The following is a 15,334-nucleotide window of genomic DNA, read 5'->3' as shown; positions in this document are numbered from 1 at the left end:
CTGCCCACTAGACGCCAGGAGCACCTGCCAACAAGGACTCCAAAATGTCCCTAGACATTGCCAAATGGCCCCTGGGGGGTAAAATCACTCCCGTTGAGAATACTGACTTAAAGTTTGAAATAATCACAAGTGGGACAACATTCCTGTCCAGAACACCTAAGTTCATATTTAGAAAAAGAGTATTCTTTGCATGGAGGCAGACCTGTTAAAGATGCACCTAGTTTGTATCATTGGATCACTAAACAGAACGCTTAGCATCCCAGCCCGAAGCACCAGCATTTGGATGGCCTCAGCTGGGGCTACGGTTTCGCAGAAACACTGGGTGGTGCCCTGCCTCATGCCCGGGTAGCTGAGAAGGCTGGTCCCGGCGCTCCATCCTACAAACATTGGGGAGGGCCTCCCCATGAACACATTTCTGGTTCTTCCCCCAGAATCTGGAAGGTGCTTATGAACCCCATACCTGCCCCACCCCTTGTCCCAGGTCAGTTTTCCAGCTTCATCGGTTTGTACATCTGACTCGACCTCAAGTGACAGGGAGAAATGGCTGGTCGCTTTAAAAGAAGAGTTTATTCACCGATTCACTTATGCTTTTGACCTGTCCTTAAGGATTCCTTTGTGGGCTGGTCCTGGGATTAGAGAGACAAGCATGACGCAGGCCTTGCCTTCAACGAGTTGACAGCCAAGGGGCCAGCAGACATGCAAGCTGGCAATTACCGTGGAGCACATTAAGAGCTGGGACACTGGGCACTGGTGCTGTGGACACCAAGGGAGCACAAAAGGCCTCAGTCTGGGGGCGAGAGTGGCTGTCAGGCCTGCCCGAGGAGCTGATTCTTGAAAGACAAAGGAGCAAAGCAGGGAGAGTGCGTGAATGTTTCTGTGCATGGGTGGGGTGCCGTTTAGGGCTGAGGATGGCTTTCCATGGGGGACCACAGAGGTCCAAAAAGCAGGTGAGAGCATGTGACGCAGTGAGAGAGAATCAGGTTGCAGCCCCCTCGTGTTGGAGGAGTGGTGTTGGAAGATTGTTCTCGCTGGGTCTCTGGTGTTTCAGCAAGTCTCTGGGCAGAGGGGCTGATGGCTTTGGTTCCAGACTATCATTTCAAGGATGTTTATGTAGCAAATCGTTTTATAAACTAGAGACAGTGTCTCCCTCTAGGGCAGAGAGCAGATTTGTTTGCTATCCTGTAAGATAAAGACAGTGTCTCCCTGGGGCGGGGGGTACAGTTGGGCAGGTTTGCCCACTGCCCCTCTAGAAGATTGGGGTTTCCTAAAAGTGGAGTTGCTTGGCCGTGATGCTGAGTGGTTGGCATGTGCAAGTGTCACCTGGCCCTCATTGTGGCGCCCTGTGGAACCGGGGCTTGGGAAACAGGCACAAACGTCGCGATGCTCCTGCTGTGAGTATTAAACTGCCCTTGGTCTCAGACTCAGGAGTCTCGTGTCTTTGCAGTGAAGCTGTGGCAGCCTAACTTGTGAGTTTGGGTGAAATTTTAGCTGCCCCCCCCAAAACTGACCTCAGATTTTTGACAGGTGGCAGTGGGGAAAGCAAAAGCTGGAGAAGGGGGTGGGATCACGAGGGTCTTGAGGGCTGCACTAGAGACCTTGGGCTTAATCCTATAGCCTTGAGGAGCCACTGAAGACTGTTAGCAAAGTAATGTGCGGCTGCGGTGTGTGCATTAGTGTGGAGGGCGGGGGAGTGGGGTAAGCCTGGAGAAACAAGGCCAGGGAGGGGCACAGATATGCAGCTGCAGGACTGAACAAAGGCTGTGCCAATGGGGACACAGCAAGGCCAAGTTTGAAAGAAACTTCATGAGATCCTTAATAGCCCTTTTTCTGAGGCAGGAGTCAATTCAGATAACTCATTGCATGTTTTTGTCGTGTCTCTTTAGACCTTTCATGCCATGACATTTCTGAAGCATATAGACTGGATATCTTCTAGAAGGTCCCTCAGTTTGGGTTTGTCCAAGAGTTTCTCATGAGATTCAGGTTGTAGGTTTTGGCTTGAATCCTGCAGAGGTAATGTGTCCCTGACTGTGCAATTCATCCAGAGGCACTCGATGTCATCGTTGGTGATAATTTTGATCACATGGTTAAGATAATGCCTGATAGCTTTCTCCATTTTAATGTTACCATTTTCCCCTTTTATAAATCATACATAATCTGTGGGAAGATCCTTTGAGCCTGGGTGTACAAAATATGAATATCGATTTTATACCAGATAACAGTATTGTATTAATTGTTAAACTTCCTGACTTGGATAGTTGTATTGTGATTATGGAAGGAAATGTCCTTGTTCTCAGGAGATAGACATCTAAGTATTTAAGTACAAGAGGGCTCGATGTCTGAAACTTTCTCTCAAAAGACAGCCCCGACTTACGAGGGCTCAACCATTTTTCAATTTTAGGATGGTGTGAAAGTGATACACATTCAGTAGAAACTCTACTTGGAATTGTAAGTTTGGGTCTTTTCCTTGGCTAGCGATACCCAGTGTGATCCTCTCTGGTGACACTGAGTGGGGGCAGCGGCCCCAGCTCCCAGGCAGCCACCCCATCACGAGGATAAACCGCTGATAGACTTACAACCATTCTGTACCCAGACAACCACTCTGTTTTTCACTTTCAGCGCGGTACTCAACAGTTTACATGAGATATTCAACAGGCTTTGTGTTAGATGATTTCGCCCAACTGTAGGCTAGTATCAGCATGCTTAAGGTAGGCTAGGCTAAGCTGTGATGTTTGGTAGGGTAGGTGCATTTTCGAATTACAGGATATTTTCAATTTACAATGGGTTTATTGGGACATAATCCCATCACAGGCTGAGGAAGAACTGTAATAACAATAATGTGTATAGAGAGAGAGAGAGAGAGAGAGAGAGAGAGTAAGAAAGCAGGTGTGGCAAAATGTTAACAGCTAGTGATTTTAGGTGAAGAGTATATGCGAATGGTTTGTGCTATTCTTCTAAATTTTCTGTACATTTAAAATTTTTCAGAATAAAAAGTTTTTTAAAAAGACACGTAAAAGTAAAAGCATTATTTCCCTGTGCCTAGCAGTGGGACCAAAGGAAAGGATGGGAAGAAGTAAATTGTGATTCTAGGTTTTGGTGCAGTGAGTGGTACCATCGGTTGAGACAGAGAACCTTGAAGGAAGTGAGAGAAGTTTTGGAAGGAGGACAGTCAGAGAGGAAAAGATGGCAAATTTGGTTATTCTTTTTTAATCGTTTGTCTGTCTTCCGCTCTCTCCAGCCCTGTCTGGTTTCAGGAAGCCATGGGCATCCAGTAGGGGCGTCCAGTAGGCAGCTGGCCTGGAGCTCAGGAGGAAACCGGGCAGGGCAGAGGCGGTGTTGAAACCATAGGAGGTGAGAGGCTCAGCCCAGGGGCCTGTGCGAGAAAAAAGAAAGAGCCAAGGACAAAACCATGGGACAGCTGACATTAAGGGGCAGGGAGCTACAGATAGTGTGAGAGGAAAGGTTTCAGAAACGGGGTGGTGGGGGACACTGGGGCCAAGGGCTGCAAGAAAAACCAGGACTGAAGAGTCTATTTGAATTCAGTGGGATGGGGGCCTCACGTCAGAGTCACAGAGCAGCGAGTCTGAATGGGAAGTGAAGATGCAAAAGCCAGCAGCTTAGACAATTCTTGGAAGATGCTTGGCTGCAAAACGGAGGTGAGAGATCACAGTGAAAGCGAAAAGGGTAGGTACTGGTTCTACTAACAGACATCAAAAGTCCTTCAGCTCAGGTCATGATCCTGGAGTCCCAGGATCGAGTCCCGCATCAGGCTCCCTGCTCAGTGGGGAGTCTGCTTCTCCCTCTGACCCTCTCCCCTCACATGGTCTCTCTCACTCTCTCTCTCTCAAATAAATAAATAAAATCTTTAAAAAAAAATTCCACAGCTCAATACCTTGCGGGGGTCATTTTCGGCTTGGATATCCAGCACTGTCCCTGACCTACTGTCTTAACCCCGAATGCAGTCACAGTTGGTCACCCCCAGCCTCACACTTTTAACAAAGATGAGTGGTGGTTGGTGGGGGGGGGGTCATGAGCAGCCTTCTGTCAGCTAGAGGGGACAGCTGTACCAACAACTCACATTGTACTATGTGAAAGATGCCGGACACAAAAGCCATATATTGATTCGCTGACATGAAATGTACAGAGCAGACACATCCACCGGGGACAGAGAGTGGCTGAGTGGTTACCAGGGGTTGAGGGAAGGAGGGGAATGGGGACTGAGGATGGGGTTTCCCTGCGGGGTGGTGAAAATGTTGTGGAGCTAAAGAGTGATGATGGTTGCTCACCACTGTGAACATAGCAAATGTCACTAATGATAAATTTATATTATATATATTTTACCACAAGAAAACATTAATTAAAAATTAAAAAAGCAGGGCACCTGGGTGGCTCAGTCGTTAAGTGTCTGCCTTCGGCTCAGGTCATGGTCCCAGGGTCCTGGGATCGAGCCCCGCATCGGGCTCCCTGCTCCGCGGGAAGCCTGCTTCTCCCTCTCCCGCTCCTTCTGCTAGTGTTCCCTCTCTCGCTGTGTCTCCCTCTATCAAATAAATAAATAAAATCTTTAACAAAAATTAAAAAAGCAGTCTTACCCTGGTGAAGGAGGGTAAAAGCCCCAGCTCCGACGTCAAGGCCTTTGATCTGAGGAGGGCTTTTCATCAGCTCCTCTCAACTTTGGCTGCACGTTAGAATCACCTGGGCAGCTTTTTGAAGCTTCCTGTGTATGGACCCCACCCAAGACCAATTAAGCAGATCTCAGGGGCTGGGGCCAGGGGCAAACTTTTAAGAGCCCTCAGAGATGCCAGAGTAGGTCCAGGGTTAAGGAATACGGCTCTAGGGTTCTCAGAGTGTGGTACCCAGACAGGCAGCATCAGCATACCTGGGAACTTGGTAGAAATGCAGATTCTGAGGCTCCACTCAAAACCTGCTGAATCAGAAGCTGTGGGGGTGGGGCCCGGCAATCTGTGTTTAACAAGCCCTCCAGGGGATTCTGATGCTCACTCATGTTTGACAACTGCTCTGAGGTTAGACTCAAGAAGAAATTACAGATAGCTTTTCTCAACCAGTGAGGGTTTACTGAGCATCTACCATAATTTTGGTTCTGTGACAGGTGTGCAAATATAGAGACCTACCTCAGCTCCCCTTAAACATCTACGAGGTGGGATTCTAGGAAAAGAAATTGTACATTAAAATGAGATGAGCCTTTTTATGGACAAATTGTATTCCATTGCATGTCTATATAACATTTTGTTTATCTGTTCATGTGTTGATGAATAGACTTGGGGTATTTCCACCCTTTGGCAACTGGAAATAATGCTGCCAAGAACATTGGTGTCCAAGTATCTGTTTGAGTCCCTGGTTTCACTTCTTTTGAGTATACTCCTAGGAATAGAATTGCTGATCATATGGTAATTCTAACTTTTTAAGGAGCCACCACACTGTTTTCCATATCGGCTGCACCATTTCACATTCTCACTAGTGACATATGCTTGGGGTGATGGAAACAGATCTGGAAATGGATACTGGTGATGGCTGCACAGTGGTGTGAATGTACTTAATGGCACAAATTCACTCAAAAATTGTTAAAATGGTAAACTTTATGTCATGTATATTTTGCCACACTAAAAAAAATTAAAAATGAGCCATAAAACCAGATTGAGAAAAGGAAGTTATGTTCCTAATAGTCAACATTGAATAATTACCACAAACACCATTATTATGTTTCCAGAATTACACATCTACTAGTACATTTAAAAGATGATGTCTGCAGACTTTTCTATTCAGAGATGCTTGAGCATGGAGAAAGAGTATTTTTTTTTTTAAGATTATTTATTTATTTATTTGAGAGAGAGAGAGAGAGAATGAGAGATAGAGAGCACGAGAGGGAAGAGGGTCAGAGGGAGAAGCAGACTCCCCGCTGAGCAGGGACCCCCCCCCCCCCGATGCGGGACTCGATCCCGGGACTCCAGGATCATGACCTGAGCCAAAGGCAGTTGCCTAACCAACTGAGCCACCCAGGCGCCCGAGAAAGAGTATTTTTAATATTCTTTTTAAGGAGGGTGGAGCAGGACATCTGGCTTGACTGTGGACTTCACATTTTTACACCACAATTCGTTTGTGAATGAGTCAAGGAAGACCGAAGGGAAGAGCGTGGGCTGAGCACTGACCAGGGACCGGGGCTCGCCCAGGTTTCGCTACTGGGCTGAGGCTATTCCTGCTGTAGCAACTTGTTTCACTTACTGGTTTGTCGCTGTTGTTGCTCAAGAACCATTTGTTGGACACTTGAGTTTGCCAAGCTCTGGGGTAGAAGGCAGGGCCCTAAGAGCGAGAGAGGCAAGCTGAAAGCCAAGTGCAGTGTCCTCAGCTTCCAGGAACAGCGGCATCACCTGTGGGCTTGATGACAGCCACTGGGCACTCCCCGGAGTGCCTGATTCAGGAGGCGTGGGGTGGGGCCAAGAATCTGCGTTTCTAACCAGTTCTTAGGTGACCATGATGGTGGTGGTGGTGGTGATGATAATACTTGCCCAGGGACTACACTTTGGGAATCGCTGGTCTACTGGGGTAGAAAGATATAGAATATTATTTTGATAAGCGTAGGTATTGCTAGGAAAAGAGAAATGCCAAGGGCTCTACAGGAGCACAGAGAAGGGGGAAACAGTCCCCTCTCCCTCACAACCCCAGCATTACTGTTTTTATCTGCTGGGGCAGGTTTTGATCTGACTCTGTGTGCCTCTAGATAGGGCAAGTGAAGGAGAAGGGCTGCTGAGGGCTAAGAGAGCTGAACTGCTGGCCAGTCTTAAAGTTCACCTCTCCTCCGCCCCCCGACCCCATGGCTAAACCGGAAATGATGCCCAAGCCCCAGTGTCAGCCCCTCCTCTCAAGCTGGCCCAAATACGAATTGCAATAACAAAGAGGAGAGTTTGACAGAAAGTATAGATGAAGTCACCTTCAGAAAACTTTCCCCTTTGTATTAACCTATAACATAAAATCCAAGGAAGCAGAACGCGCCTCCTTCGGCAATCCTGCTTTAAGCTTTGTAAATAACAAGTAACCTGGACTCTCTAGCCCTTGCTCACTGTCCTGTCTCTGACTCATTTGTAACGTTAACAAAGGAAAATGCCAGTTTGATTCCTTGGCCTCCACTTGTTTATAAGAAAGTCATAAGACCTCATCCATCAATCATTAACCCACCACCGGCTAGCCTCCTTTCCTTCTGGGCAGGATCCTGGTCTTTATGACCATGCCTCTCCACTTGACCGGCAGGAAAACAGGTAGAATTGGCAGAATGTGGCCTCCTGCAGGGAGGCCAGAACCCAGCCAGCTGGACTCTGTGGGAACTCCATACTACCAATAGGCTGAACCCCCCCTCCCTGCCCCCCAACGTCTATGAGAAGCTATATGTTTTTTAATCAACTTTGGAAGTAAACTGCAGGAGCTATGAAGTATATATTAAACATATTTTTTAAATGTGGCTTCCACATCCCAACAACATCCTGAGGATGTGTGGATTCAAGGTGGATTTAGAGGGGGCCCAAAGCTGCCTTTCCCTCTGAATGGGGTCCTGTGGCTTAGCCATGTTTTGGGTGGCTCTAGGCACAGGCCCATGGCTGATGGCCCTCAGGGAAAGGTAGGTACCAGCCCGCTGAAAGGGGGACCTTTCTAACAGACCGAGGAGTGTACATGAGCAGATGATGCCGCATGATTCTCAGCCTAGTAGTAGGGTGATGCCCGGCTTGGGAAAGGGGAAGCCAGATGAATCCTAGGTTCTTTCTGAGTTTATACATCACATGCCTATAAAATATATAAGCTCTCTGCTGCAGCGAGGCCTCTGCACTTGCTGTGCCCTGTCTCTGGAATGCCATTTCGCTCATGGTTGGCTCAGTCCCATTCCTTAAATCTCAGTTTTACTGGCACCTCCTCTGAGAAGCCTTCCTGTAGCACCTGGTCCACAGTGATCCCTCCGTGTTCTCGAGCCTCTTCCTTGCTTATCTCCTTCATAGCACTGATTGCAGACTGGAATTTTTTTTATTTATGTATTGGTTTGCGTCTTTGCAATTTATTGTCTGTCTCTTCCACTGGAATGTAGGCTCCACGAGGACAGAGACCAGATCTGTTTTGTTCCCTAGCACATCTTCGGCGCCTAATACAGTGTCTGGCACATGGTAGGCGCATTTGTTGAAGAAATGAGTGAATTAACATCCAAATTAAGCAGCATTCCAAGGAAGAGTATTTAGTCAACACTTGAATACGCATTTCATTAAATGTGTATTCAAATTTGATACTCAATCTGTGATCACTTCCATTTAAATATAAATGCCAGGACGTGGTCCATTTTTATTATATACTCAGATCCCCTTAGAAAACAAACTTTGGGGGACTGAGCAAAAGCTTTTATTGGACTGAAACTTTGACTATTGATCGAAGAAAAAGGTGTGTCAACATCCAGAATATGTCAACCTTGCCATGAGAGTTTTATCTGCTGGGGCAGGTTTTGATCTGACCTTGTGTTTTGGTAGCTGCTCCAAAGAGACATGGCCTGGAGCCCAGAGAGCTGTCTGCACAGAGATTCACATGGACACGGGCAGGAGGCTCCCTGGGAGAATATGACCACCAAGAGATGTCAGGGGCAGCAGTGGATCTGAGGGACTGACTTAGCAAGGACCAAAAAGACAAACCTCAAAATAGGATAACCACGAATGCACTTTCCTGTGTGTGTCCAGACTCATCAGATATAGTCCAAGTTACAAACAATATTTTTATTAAAATGTGTATTATTCTTGAGCACATAAGATGTACAGTCAGTGAGAAAGAGTAACCAGTGAGAAACTAGCAGTTATTCTGTAGTTCTTGTCTTCTAAGGAGCTCTGGGTGCTTTTATTATTACAATGTATGTACTAGGTGTATAAGAAATTACTCAACCCATAAAGTTTTTTACCTACCCCATACCAGGTCTGCAAACAGGTTATAAAATAATAAAATGATCCCGCATTTACTTGCATAAATGGTTATTTGCCTGAGGCAGCAATAAGTCTGTACCTATATATGTACAGAGTAAACACACTCTGTTCACTCTGAAATCGGGGCACTTAGAGAGAAAGCTAGGAGCCATATTAACCAGTATGTACAGATGTGCCTTATCTGGACCCTGATTCCAATAAACCATTCAGTGAGTTTATGAGACTACTGGGGAAACCAGAACACTCACTGGATATTTGATGACATTAAGAAATTACTGCCAACAGTTCTTAGATGTGAAAATAGTATTGTGGTTATTTTTAAAGACCCCCTTATCTTTAGATAAGCATCCATAGATTTTCTTCAAAGTAATCCCGTGGAGGAGGGCAGACAAAACTAAACTAATTGTGGCTAGAGAGATGGGTACATGGGGTCACTATACGATACTCTTTACTTTTTTAATTTTTAATTTATTTTTTAATTTTTTTAGAGAGAGGGGAGGTGGGGTAGAGGAAGAGGGAGAAAGAGAATCTTAAGTAGGCTCCACGCTGGGCGTGGGCTCGATGGGGCTCGATCTTACCACCCTGAGATCATGACCTGAGCCGAAATCAAGAGTCAGACGCTTAACCGACTGAGCCACCCAGATGCCCCGATACTCTTTACTTCTGTACCTACTTTGAAATTTTCTGTAATTAAATTTTAAAACAAGACACAAAATGTACTGGAGTGCCTGGGTGGTTTAGTTTGTTAAGCATCTGCCTTCAGCTCAGGTCATGGTCTCAGGGTCCTGGGATCAAGCCCCACGTTGGGCTCCTTGCTCAGCGGGGAGTCTGCTTCTCCCTCTCCCTCTGCCCCTCCCCACTGTTAGTGCTCTATCTCTCTCAAATAAATAAATAAAATCTTTTTTTAAAAAAACCCCACAAGATGTAGTAAGAAAGTAGTGATATATAAGTTCATTAAAAAAAAAAAATCACACTGACTTTTTTAGGCTCATTGGTGCACTTTGGTGGCATACATTGTGGAATGCGGAAAACCAGACGGCTTGTCTTCCCATAGCCAGTCCTCTCTGATCAGCTTTGCAGTCCTGCTGAGTTCCCAGATTTCTGACTGGGTTTTTACTTCATGGGCTTCATTTCCAGGCAGGCTTCAGTGTTCTTGATCCACATGATGAACATTTATCGAGTGCCTCCTTCAGCCCGGAGTGAATTTCTACCTCCGCTGGCTGGACCCTCCGCAGCCCACTGTCTTCTCAGGGCCACGCTCCATCCGTAGACTCCTCTTTCTCCTGGATCCAACCGTCCTTCTCTCCTCCCCTTTCCCTTCTGTATGGAAGTGTGCTTAAGTCTCCCCATTAAGAACAAAACCCTTCTTGTTACCCTCACCTTCCTATAACCATGTGCGTACACACACACACACGCTCTTCTCTCACCCCTTTATGGCTAGATTTCTGAAACGAGCTTAAGAAACGCTCCAAATCAATTTCTTAAGTGTTTCGTAAGGGCCGCTGTGTCAGACATGCGGGAGGGATGTGACACAAAGCTGTAGTCTTCAAAAGGACTTTGAAATCGGCAGACAGAGTTCTAGTCTGGAGCAGGTTGAGGTGCTGGCTTGGAGACAGCAATCACGCACGAGACTCAAACAGGCATTCCCATCACTGTACCACCATGCGAACCCCCAGCAGGCCGGGGGTTGGGCGCAGGAAGAAAGCACTGGACTAGCTTTGGCAGGACTTGAGCTGGACTTTGAAGCGTGGACAAGATTTGGAAAGGTGAGGGGAAAGAGGGAGGCATTTTAAGCACATTTTTAGCATAAGAACGTCTGTGAAGTTCGAGTTCATAACTTGTTCTGAGGATGGGGATGCCGGCCCGACCATGGGGGCTGACCGGGAAGGGTCTGAGGGCCACTGAAGGCCTTGGCAGGCTGAGGTGTTTCGGCTGAGCCGTGAAAGATGGCTACGCTCTGCTCTGCTTTGTTGGGTGGGGCGGGCACGCTCTGGAGACAGGGAGGGGCTATGTCTGGTTAAACTTGGTCACAAGAAAGGAGGCTGGCAGCCAACAGGAAAGGCTGAGGCAGGGACCCTGCAGGAAGCCTGTGCAGTGTGACATGATGAGGGCTAGTCCTGGGGTGGTAGAGGTGGTGGTGGTAACAGAAACGTGCGACTCCATGACCGACTGAGGGCAAAGGATGGACAGAGCCAACCTGGCTCTGGGATTTTGAGCCTTGGAAGAAGTGGGGCCAGTGGTTCTCTGATGAGGCATCACACCATCAAATTGAGATCTAGGCCAGAATACATCAACTAACTGCAATATATGGACCTGACTTGAATCCTGAAGCTTACAAATAAACCATTACAAAGTGATGAGATAATTAGAAAACTGAATTCTTATGAGATTTGATAAGGAATTAAATGTTAACTTTTTAAGTGTGGTAATGATATCGTGGCCCTTATGTTTTAGAGGCACATACTGAAGTATGTACAGATGAAAATGATTTGGGTTTCTTTCAGAATTATCCAGGGATAGGGGAGAGTGGGTGCGGTACAGATGAGGCTGATTTGTTTTTGCCAATGGTTAATTGTCGAAGCTGGGGGACATGGAGGTTCATTTTGCTCTTCTCTCTGCTGTTGTATGTATTTGAAATTTTCCATGACAAAAATTCTGGTCCTTGGGTAATGCAGATCTTGTTCCCTGGGCCTCATAACTCCCAATCAGAAATCACAAGAGGCATTTTGAGCTGTGCCATGTTAATCTCCTGTCACATTTCAGAACAGAAAAACATGAGCTGGAAAGAAATAATGCTTTGACTTTGTTTGGAAAAACAAACTGGGAGATACACATGATCTCCTTTATCAGGATCATGTGAGGAATCCAATTAACTGGAAAGGCAAAGTCAAAACTGAGAAAAGTGGAGTTTTTATGGTAGCTGGAAATAAACGCCTCTTTTGGAAGAGTTAGTCCCAAGTGAGGTTTCCTGGCACCAGGGCGCTTGGCATGAATGTGGAAGCTGAGACCAAGTTGAAAAGCCACAGTCTGGGCTGCCTGCAAAAGGCCAGCATTACTTCAGCGACAAGTCACACATCCCCCAGGCGGAGGCCAGGGGTGGGGGGTCAAAAGGGGTCTACTGACAACACCCCAATACTGGTTCCCTGGTGCCCACCCACACGGCACCGCACACCCCTCGCACTCACAAGCCACGAAGGTGGGAGGCTGCTCTGCCAAGGTCCCCAGCCGTGCAGGAAGGGGACACTGGCCATCCCGTGCTGGTGGGGGATCCTATGAACTGCTGTGAAGCCCCGTACTTGGCAGGCCATCTCCCAGGCCACAGCGCAGCAAAGCAGATTTCTTTCTCACTGAGTGCTCCCAAACAGAACACATCCTCATGCAGGTAAACTAGGAAGCTAGAAAGGTAAATTTTGAACCTGAGTAAGTGACCTAATTTTTCTTTTCTTTTTTGATGGGAAAAAAATGATACAGGGTGGTAGGGAAGCTAGGGGGATTAATAGAGGGGCATGCTTCCCTGGAGAGGACAAGCACAAAATTAGCATCAGAATGCAGCTCCGCAAACAGGTGAGGGCCTGCTCTGTGCCAGGCATTATGGGAGAGGCAGGGACGAACGTGACATGGCCCTTGCCTTCCTGAAGAGCACGGGAGAGGGAGGAAACAGGCATGCCCCAAATCTCCTGGATAAATACTAAAACAGGAGGGCATGGAGGTTCTGTGACCCAGGCAAGATAACTCTGTAACTAAGCCAAGGTCTAATTAGGGCAAATCATTTAATCTCAATTCTTCATCTATAACATGGTACAGTTTTTGCCTTGCTGATCCTATAGAGTTGTAAGGATCAAAACTACTACAAATAATAATAATAAAGCAGGAGTAGAAAACGCTTTTTAGACCCTGTTGCCCCTAAGGGGCTGTGGCTGGTGCTCAAAGACAGGCGGGGATGGCAGCTCACTCCGCGGCAGGTACCTGAGGCCGGGGGCTCGCCCTCCCCGGGAGCAGCAGTGCCCTGCGTTCTCAGTCCCACAGTCGCTTCCCACCAGGCACCTTGTCACACACCCGGGAGCTAGCTGCTTGGCATGAGCGGCTCTCTCCAACCCGTTCAAACTTGCCTGATACAGAGGGTAGAGGCGCTTAGTCCTAGTAATGTCCATGCATCTCGGAGCTGAGAGCCAGAACGGAACTTCCAGAACACAGTGTTCAAATCTCTCATTTGTATGAAGGGTAAAGGAGACTCAGGCAGGGAATGTGACTTGCTCAGGGTCCACTCACTGAGGTGGTGGGACAGCTGGCACTGAAATCTTGTTTTCTGGACTCTTCTCATCCAACATAGCCGCTTCTCTTTCCGAAGAAGCTTTTGCCAACACCGACTCTGTTGCCTTTTATATCCCTAGCCTTTCTTGCCCCCAAATACCTAATCCAGTGTCAGTTCCAATAAAGAGTATCTAGGGCACAATGAAAAAGAAAAATTCCTCCTGATGACCTTTCCCAAGCTCTCTGTTCTTTGGGGTCTTTTATTCTTGGGGAAACTGTTTACCAAAGGCCTGTTATGTGTGTGACCCTAATCACCACATGAGTTCACAGTGGTCACAGTGAGGTGCTCCTGTCCCCAGGGAGTTCTTAGTTTAGTTAGCACTAGAATGCCCTCTTCATGGAACCTTTTGGAACCTCTGTTTTGGGAAGAGAAAGTCCTTCTAACCCAGTTCCCTTTAGTCATGTGTCCAAGGAGAAATCATCATCTCATTGCTGTACCTCTTCACTCACGGGGTTTTTCCTTTTGTGCCTGGCCGGCAGCTTCTGCCACCCTGGCCGTGGGTCCAAACGTCATTGGGAGCAACAAAAAGGCTGGCAGCCTCACTGTAGAAGGCTTGCCACCCCAGAGCTGTGCCTCTTCTTGACCTGAGGGTTTGCATACTACCTCACGATTGCGCCATCTCTGCTTCCTGCTGTCCCTAAGGAATTTGGTTTTGTCCTCCGCTGAGTAATGGTCTTATCTTGGTGTCCTCTAGCCACCCTCTCCCTCTGCCATCTTGGTGGGCTTGAGTTGCTTTGAGTCCAGGGCTCTGAGATCTTGAAAATTAAAATATAGCTCAGTGAAGACTCTAACATGCGCAAGTGAGAAAAACTGGTGTCCATTGAAAGGTTGGACAGGAAATTTTGAAATCCCTTCAAGCTCTAACATTTCCAAGAAGGTATATCCAAAGGTTGACAGCCTGAAAAATTAGTAGGGTTCTACCGTGTATGTCCAGACCTTGGATCAACTCCTCATAGCAAGTTTTTCTTCCGACTCTCCTTACTCTCAGATGAAGTCGCCTGGTTAGAGAACAAGGGGTAGGGAGCCGGGATTCTGTGAGGCCAGTGTACACACGTCCACTCTTGTGAAATAGTGCTGTTGTCTATGGACAGGTTCCCGGAAGAAGTGGTGTTCCTTTCCCTTCCCCTCTGCTCCAATTACTTTCATTCCTCGTGCTGAAATACTGATGAATGGACCCCAGATGGCAAAGCTTGGGTCCCAACTCACAGAGAGCCCACAGAGCACCATGGTTCCACCCTAACGAGCCATGACATGCCAATTACTTGCTTTTCTGGGGAAACCTCCGCCTGAAAATCCATTTAATTACCACAGGGAGATAATCTTTTAAACACAGCTTTACATTCTTTAAAGATTTTTTTTTTTTTTTTCCTGTGGGAGTAAGAAAGTTTATCTGAACATGGGATTGGAGGGTTTATTGCCATTTCCAGAGGAAGGACAATTACCCGGTAGTTAGCAAGAAGCCTGAGCCCTGGAGGATTTATTTTTTAAGTCTCTTCCTGCTCACTGGTAGTTTGGCATTAGTTTGTAGTATTGTCACACTCTCCCAGTATAAACTTTGCACTGAGCTCTGTGATTCCAGGCATATAATTACTTGATATTTTTCAAGCATCCTTATCAGATTGGGTTTTATATTTGCTCTAGATGTGGGTATCAAGAGTCAGTGTCCCCAAGGGTTTCCTATTAGGAAGGTCATACCTCCACCAGCCCCAAAGACCTATCTGGAGCTGTGGTCAGTCCCACACCAATTTTTCCAGCCTGAAGTATCCCAAAGGATGCAAGTTTGGGCAAGCAGGGGCCCTGTTGTTGTGTTCAACCCGGCGGACCCGAGACCCTGAGTAATTCCTGCTCATAATAGGTGCTCCATAAACCGATGCAAAATTGCTGAAAATCAGTAGGTCTTCACGTGGAGAGGATGTGTACTGCGTCAAAATATAGACAATGTAAAATTCAAACGGAGCTTGGTGGGCCTCAGTCCTTGGCATGGGGCTGCTTTAGTCCTTCGTTCCCCACATCACTTTAAGAGCAAGCGAGCGGTAGGCTGAGATCTCTGGGTCTTGAAAAATATCCCTGT

At 47.0% G+C, this 15,334-nt stretch overlaps 2 protein-coding genes across 14 annotated transcripts in view; one reads left to right on the top strand and one right to left on the bottom strand.

Annotated features, from left to right (window-relative positions):
- Positions 1-15,334, top strand: part of CA12 (carbonic anhydrase 12) — a 56,027-nt gene that overhangs the window by 17,862 nt on the left and 22,831 nt on the right. The window lies entirely within an intron of this gene.
- The window catches only part of APH1B (aph-1 homolog B, gamma-secretase subunit), an 80,188-nt gene continuing 73,589 nt past the window's right edge, over positions 8,736-15,334 (bottom strand). For all 5 annotated transcript variants that reach the window (XR_003210550.2, XR_012373654.1, XR_003210547.2 and 2 more), the window contains one exon: positions 8,736-15,330. The gene's annotated coding sequence lies outside the window, so the exon portion shown is untranslated. The remainder of the gene's footprint in view (positions 15,331-15,334) is intronic.

This window comes from Callorhinus ursinus, unplaced genomic scaffold (genome assembly GCF_003265705.2).
Source record: "Callorhinus ursinus isolate GAN/ISIS: 27379988/994484 unplaced genomic scaffold, GSC_fseal_2.0 scaffold25, whole genome shotgun sequence".
Lineage (NCBI taxonomy): Eukaryota > Metazoa > Chordata > Mammalia > Carnivora > Otariidae > Callorhinus > Callorhinus ursinus.
This window is presented reverse-complemented; position numbering and strand designations above follow the sequence as displayed.